The 7,457-nt window shown below is 36.7% G+C and overlaps 1 long non-coding RNA gene across 1 annotated transcript; it reads left to right on the top strand.

Moving 5' to 3' along the window:
* The first annotated feature begins 5,180 nt into the window (after nucleotides 1–5,180).
* LOC125875590 (uncharacterized) lies at nucleotides 5,181–7,196 on the top strand. Its single transcript, XR_007447449.1, has 3 exons — nucleotides 5,181–5,211; nucleotides 5,669–5,745; nucleotides 7,078–7,196. It is a non-coding gene; the product is annotated as an uncharacterized LOC125875590 (long non-coding RNA).
* Nucleotides 7,197–7,457: the final 261 nt, after the last annotated feature.

Genomic DNA, 7,457 nt, shown 5'->3' with positions numbered 1-7,457 from the left:
AGATGTATTTTATAATCTAGAAAGTATTAGATGCTCTTTCTACTTATGTTATCAGGTTTTGGGATTTTCCTTGTTGTTTCTTATCGGTTGTGCCTGACTTCCCTTTGGGAGTCTCGTATGTGTATTACTTTTGGCTTACACACCATTTTGGGATTCATGGGGTGTGTTTCATCATGACCTCGGCTTTTGGTTCATGACAAAAATAAATCATAAAATATGTGATAACATTTTTCTTGTCAAGTCATATTATGTTTGAAAAAGTTGTGAAATATACTTTTGTTGGTTTTGTGAGTCTTGCAACTCTTTTTGATTCAATTGTGTGAAAATGGTGTGACAAAATAAAAAGGGAGTTTGCTAGCATAATAAAGAAATGTGAGATATGTGACTAATAACTTAACTTCATATTGTGTTCGTAGAAAAAATACTTAGCAAGTACAAGCAAACCAGATGAAAAAACTTGATGCGATTTGTTGGAAATAAGACAAGCAAAATTATATTATTTGCAAACTTTACTATGGAGGTTCAAGTAAAAAAATTGAGCTTCAACTACTGAAAAAGTTGATTGATTTTACTATATCAAGCACTTTATTTTGAGAAATTTATTTTTCTATTTTTTGATTAATTATGATAGCACCAATATAATTGTAGAGTACAAAACTATTATTAAAAATGGAAAATTCAGACTATGAGGAGAAATAAAATAGTGTGAGACCATATTGATCACTGATATACCATTAATATTAATTGTGTTAAAACTTGTGATAATCTTACAAATTCATAAACTAAGGCTTTAACAAGAAAAAGGGTCCGAAGCACATTGAGGGGGATGATATTGAAGCTCATAAATTTTGATTTATAAATTTTGAGTTATATAAGGTTCATCAAAATATAGATGAGAAGAGAGTAGCTCTGTTTTTATCTCAAATAGAGAAAGAATAAGAAAAGGTTGACAATTGAAATACATGGATGTGCAATAACTGCTAAAACTATACATGAAAGAAAGGACATTACAAGTTGCAATAGATTTGTAATTTCAACCAACAATGTAAATTGTTACATGGAAAAATTATTTCGTATGTTCCGAGTATTCATTAGGAGTCGATATCTACGCTAAATAGTTTTACTTGCTTCATTTTCGTGCTTTTAATGTAGTAATCTAAAAGTTACCAAGTCAAGTTCATTGATTTCTAACATGTGTAGAATTGAAAGAGTTTCAAATAAATTGTACTCCCTCATTTCATTTTTACTTGTTACTATTTGACTTGGAAAACACATTAAAAAATCATTATTATAAGTATTTTACCACACCATCCCTATTAATTGTTGTTTAATATCAACTCTGGGAAACTAATTTGGAGAATAGTATTTAATGTTAAGGCTAATGCATGGAAAAAATATTTATCTTTTCTTGATATGTCGAAACTTATAAGTACTCCCTCCGTTCATTTTTACTAGTCACTGTTTGACTTGACACATTCATTAAGAAAATAATTATTGATATTGGTATTTTACCACACTATCCCTACTAATTAATGCTTAGTATTCGGTCTTGAAAAAAGATATGGAAAATAATATTTAATAATAAGGGTAAAACATGAAAAATAAATAATTTTCTTTTCTTTATATGTCAAAAGTAACAAGTATTAATGAAAATCTATTTTAGGAATATGTGACAAGTAAAAGTGAACGGAGGGAGTAAAAATGAAAATCTATTTTAGAAATAAGTGACAAGTTGTAATGACCCAGAAGGTCATATTTAGAAATTTTCATAAATTACCATTTTACCTCTCCAGATATTGACCCCAAGTCATCTCTGATTAAGTTTTGAAAGTTGATTTTGTACTTTGAGTGAAAGTTGTGAATATTGAAAGTTTTTGGGTTTTGGAAGACTAAAATTGTTAAAAAGTGGTTTTTAGTGTCTTTAGAGTTTCGAGTGTCAGAATGGAATTGCATCGATTCCATCAGTCTCAAAATGGGAAAATTGGTCTAAGAGAGTTGCTAGTTTCATATTCGGAGTCTTTTGAGGATTTGAGGTTCTAAGTTTGAAAATTATGAAATATTAGCCTTTTGGTTGACTTTCGTCAATATCTAGGGTTCGAATGCTGGGATCAAAATTCCTAGAGTTCTGTTGGTCTCGGGGGATGATATTAGGCCTAATCGAGGTCTTGGTTAAATTTTGAGAGGTCCTGAGCTTGATTTGGCCTTTTAGACGAGATGATTAGTTTCATATGACTTTTATGAGTTTCAGGTCAAAGAGACCTCATATTCGTATTTCGATGGTTCCATTGAGTCTGGAATGTCGAGTTTAGTCAAATTACAAACATGATTTGTGTGCATGAAGTTTCGAATGAATCCTGATGGCCTGTTTGATGTTTTGAGTATTGGATGATCTTTTGATGATGGTGTCTTGTGCTTTCCCGAAGACTAGATCGCGATAGCAAGGATCGGAGAAGCGAGGCCCTAGTCACGAAAGCTAAGGGTTCCTTTTAGGTGAGGTTCGCTTAAGCGAACCATGGGTCCCGATAGTGAACCCTAGTTCTTGAATGTGAGACCCTCAATTTTTTCTAGGTTTCACTTTTGTGAATCGGAGGTCGCTTTTGCAACATCTTTGACCTTTTTTTTCTTGCTATTTTTGGGGTCTTTACTCATTTTCCCCCATTTTGATTTTTGTAAAATCCTTGGAGACAATTTTGGAGATATTTCTTATGCTAAATCATTTGGGAAAGCCTTTGTAACCCTAAAACTTCATTTTCCATTAATTATTTATGGATTTTAACATCAAAACATGATATTTTGATTGGCAAATGACAAGATTTTTCAAGAACTTAAGTTTCAAAGAAAAATGGTGATTGTGAACTGATTTTGATTTCTTTTTCGAAACGGTTTTCACCAACGACTTTCAAATGTCTTGGGTAACATTTTCAAGTAAAGATTTTAATATTCAAACCTCAATTTTGGAATTAAGTTTTTGAGTTGATTGATCTATTTTTCAAATATGTATGAATTGAGAGTTGTTATTTCCATAATCTTGTTGTGATTACTTGATTGAACTAGATTGTGAGGCTTTGGATATTCTTCAGAAGGGGAAGACTCAAGTCTTGAATTAACTTTGATTAAATTAAGGCAAGTGATCTCATAAGCCTTCTAAATCTAGTAAAATCAAGTATTTACCTTCATTGTGTGGGGAGTAATGAGAATGAGGTGATAGGTTCATTGTTCCACTTTATTAATCCAATAAATAAAAAGACTATTAATGAAAAGGAAACGTGTTGATCAAAATGTTTTGTGAATTCCCTTGTTGTAAACCCTATGTGGTTGATTGATGAAATGCTTTGATTGCATTAATGTGAACTTGAATCGCTTGAATTGTTGTCGTTTCCTTATAGTGTGAAATTGATTATTTTCATTGATGTTATTGTGCATTGTGATGAGACATGTGATCTTAAGACGAAGAAAATGGTTCCGGCTAATGACATGATATAAAGCCCTCCAACCATATGTGTGGCTCACTCTTCCTTACATAAATGACATGTCATATCCATGTCACATATATTGATATGCCATGTCATAATGTCTTCATAGCTATTTTTTAATTATTAACCAAAAATAGAAAATAAAAGGCAAAAATAACAAATTTTCTATTTTAAGAAAATAAATTAAAATTGATGTTTCTCTCACCTTTCCTCCACCTTCCCCAACCCACTATCACTCGTGACACCATTTCCATTCCTCTTATTCTTTTTTCTCTTCATATTTCTTCACACAAAAAAAAGGCTAATTCTTTGATAACTCACTATTTTCTTCACACAAAGTTGGCTTTGTTTTTTTGGGGTCTTCCTCGTCAAAGAAGAAGATGGTCAAAAGCATATCTCAATGTTTCTGTGACTTGAGATCAAGAGAAACCAAGAAAGTTTGTGTGACTTGAAGGATGTGGCTGCCAAATTCATCCTTTTAAAAAAATTCTCTTCAACGTCAATCACCCAAACCATCATACGACTACCATGGAAGACATATGGCCACTGGAGCAAAAACTACCACCAGAAACGGTCACCATCGACAACCAATGCTCTTTCAACATCAGAAATCTTTATTGACAATGCCAAAACACACCAGAACACCATATTCAATGGACAAAATAGGGCAAAGATGTAGTGGAAGAAAAGGGAGGGGTTGGGACGTTACCCTTTTTCTCTTTTCTTTTTAATATTAGTTTTTCCAAAGCAAATTCATGGCTTCCACTCGCCTTTAGAAGTGTGACACCACACACTATATTGAGTCAGCAAAAACAAATATCACATAAGCTTGATTAATGCTCAGAATGAGTAATGACCCTCCAGGTCATTTTTAAATTAAAGCATTCATTCCATCGTTTAGAGCATTCCTGTAGCGACCCCAAGTCATTTATGACTTGCTGGCACTGACTGATTGGTCGCCTGGTCGTTCGTTTGGGTTTTAGGCCCGTTTTCCTGTTTAGGAGATTTTATAACTTGAAAAGTTGACTTCGGTCATAAATTCAGGTAAAAGACCTTAGAATAAAATTTTGATGATTCCATCAGCTCCGGAATGACCAAATTTGGCTAGTAGCATGGTCAACATGAGTATCGAGGCAATCGGTACGAGTTTAGGGCCATTTGACGTTTTTGCCCTTGTAATTTGGTCTATAGTTGACTTTGGTCAACCTTCTTGGAAGACTTGCTCAGATGAAAATTCTGACAGCTAGGTTAGCTTCGGAATATCGATTTTGGTCTAGAACGACACTTTGTTCACTTCCTGAGGCTTTAGATGCCTGTTGTGGGATCTGGCTCAAAACGATACTGGGTGTGGGACCCACTTTTCATCGAAGTGATCTCCAATGGAAATTTCGACTTCACTGTTGAGTTCGAAATATCATTTCCAATCAGACTCCATATATGGTTTGTATTTTTTCGACTCCGAACGAGTCCGGAACATCAGAATTTAGGTTTGAAGAGTTGTTGAATTCTAACGCGGTGGTGACGTGGCAGATCCACGCGACGCCACGTGGCAGCATGTTGAAATCTGGAAATTTTCAGATTTAAAGACAAATTTCGTCCATTTTTTTTCCTCATCTTCAAACATAGATATCTCCTACATTTTAAGCTCAAATTAGGTGATTCAAAAGGCTAATTTCAAGAGAATTTTGTGGGGAATCTAGAGGTGAGCTCAGAAACGCGAGGGGAGGCTTCGTTTGAGGTAAGGAATCGAATTTAGCTACTGCTAGAGTGATTTCGGAATGAGTTTTTGTTGAACTTTGAAAGGTTAGATCTTGATCATCTTAGGTCCGTTTTGAGTCATTCTTAAGGCTAACTTGTAGAGTTTTTCGCAAGGATCGTCGTGGTATAATCTGTTTGGGTTGGAAGGGTCTCGTTTTTCCAGAATTTGGTGATCAAGGGGCTGCCAAGTCGTAAGTTAAGACTTATTAATGATTTTAATTGTTGGGGCTGATTTGCTATGTTTTAGGCATCTTTTTGTGCTAAATTTTGGGGTATTAGTTTAGTAAGGTATTTGGGACGTTTTCACGGATTCGTTTTCGGGATTCCAGTTGTGGGTCCCACAATTCCGTTTTAGACCCAATTTTGGGTCCGTCTCCGAAAAATATAATTTTAGTGTCAACATATTCGTAATGACGAGGTGATTAACCTTTTGATAGTGGGGAAGCATTTGGAGACCGTTCGGAGGGGAAAAGCTCTGGTACCGTGAGTTGGAGCACGCGTGATCGGCTTTCAGGTAGGCTATGGTTTTCCCCTCGTGAGATTGAGCATGTTTAGGCAATTGTTTATTGATTTGCTTGAGTATGGAGGGGTTCGGGTGTTGAGCATGCTAAATTTCTATAATTCCTGCCTTAGACCTTATTTCGGGAAATTGTTGGATTATGAAAGCATGACTCTTGATATTATTGAATATCCATACCTTGTGGTGTATATGATAATATTGATTTGAAGTATGTTTGACCTTAGCCTAGGCTTAGACTAGTCTTGCCATAGACTTGCGAGGTTTCGGATGTCGTGGGTAGTGGAACTTTTTCCGACGTCGTTTCGGACGGTCAGCTCCTTGTAGACTGATATAGCAGACTTGAGTCTGATAGTCTGAGCCTTAGCTAGGCGGTAACTCAGCTTATGACATTGTATCCATAATGCCCTGTTTTTCTATCGGCTACAGCACCCGGTTAAAGTCTATGGTCTAGCTTACTCACTATTGGATACTTCCTCGGCGATTTGGGGTATATGAGGGTCAGACTGAAATGATTATTTACGGTAATCGGTTTGGTGATATTTCCCGCGACGTATGGTATGGTTGGATATTGATTCTTAGCTACAACACCCGGTTAGAGTCCGTGGTCCAGTTTACTTATGTCCAGGCTTAGCTATAGTACCCGGTTAGAGTCTGTGGTCCAAGTTACCTGTGATTTGATTTTGGCTATAGTACCCGGTTCGAGTCCGTGGTCCAGCTCACCCGTGCCCGACCTTTGGCTACAACACCCAGTTCGAGTCTGTGGTCCAGCCCATATAGGTTGACTCATTAGCTATGATACCCGATTCGAGTCCGTGGTCCAGTTTGCACGTGGTGCATTCCCAATTCCTTACTCAAGCTTCAGTTTAGTCTTTGATTACTCTCATCTGTAGGTTGAGGTTTTGATACCAGGTTGGAGATGTTCCGATTAAAGTCCGAGACGTAATGAGATCTTGGAATATAATTGGAAATGGTTCAGTTAAAGTCCGAAAATTGGTAATATTGCGATAGACCTTCTAACTCCATTCTTTTACTTCAACTGTCAGTGCATCTGCCAGGCTTATGGGGGTCCGTGCAGGTGGTTTATTTTATTGTGCACGAGCGTACCCGTCGGGTTTATGGGAGCCCGACGGAGTTAGTTAGATTTCTTGTCTTTGTTGCCTGTACGCTCGTGTACATACCCCCATTTACTACTCTTTTGCCCTTGATTGTGACCCTTTATTCGCATTTCAGTTTACTTTTGCTTATCTTGCTCAGTTGGTCTGATGCCTCCTGGGTACCTGTTGTTTTGGTACTCATGCTACGCTCTGCATCTATTTCGTGATGCAGGTTCGGGCACTAGTAGCCAGCGTTGATCGAGCTTGGAGCAGACTGATCCGGAGACGGGGGTGAGCACACGGCGTTTTGTACTATTTCAGTCTCCACCTGTACATATAGACTTGTCTTTTACCTTTCCAGACAGTCCAATCTCTGTTGTCCACTTTTGGGACTTGTACTCATTTTGTAGTAGCTTTGTACTAGTGACTTCCAGGTTCTGGGAGGGATCTTTATTTGTATATATGTTTTTGGTTTGCCTCCGCCTGTTTATATTGTTATTTGCCTACTCTTGTTTAGTTTCTACCCTCAGACCCATTACTTGTTATTCCGGGTTACGGGTTGGCTTACCTACTGGTGGGTTATAGTAGGTGCCATCATGACTTGAGAAATCA

This window comes from Solanum stenotomum, chromosome 9, assembly GCF_019186545.1.
Source record: "Solanum stenotomum isolate F172 chromosome 9, ASM1918654v1, whole genome shotgun sequence".
Taxonomy (NCBI): Eukaryota; Viridiplantae; Streptophyta; class Magnoliopsida; order Solanales; family Solanaceae; genus Solanum; species Solanum stenotomum.
This window is presented reverse-complemented; position numbering and strand designations above follow the sequence as displayed.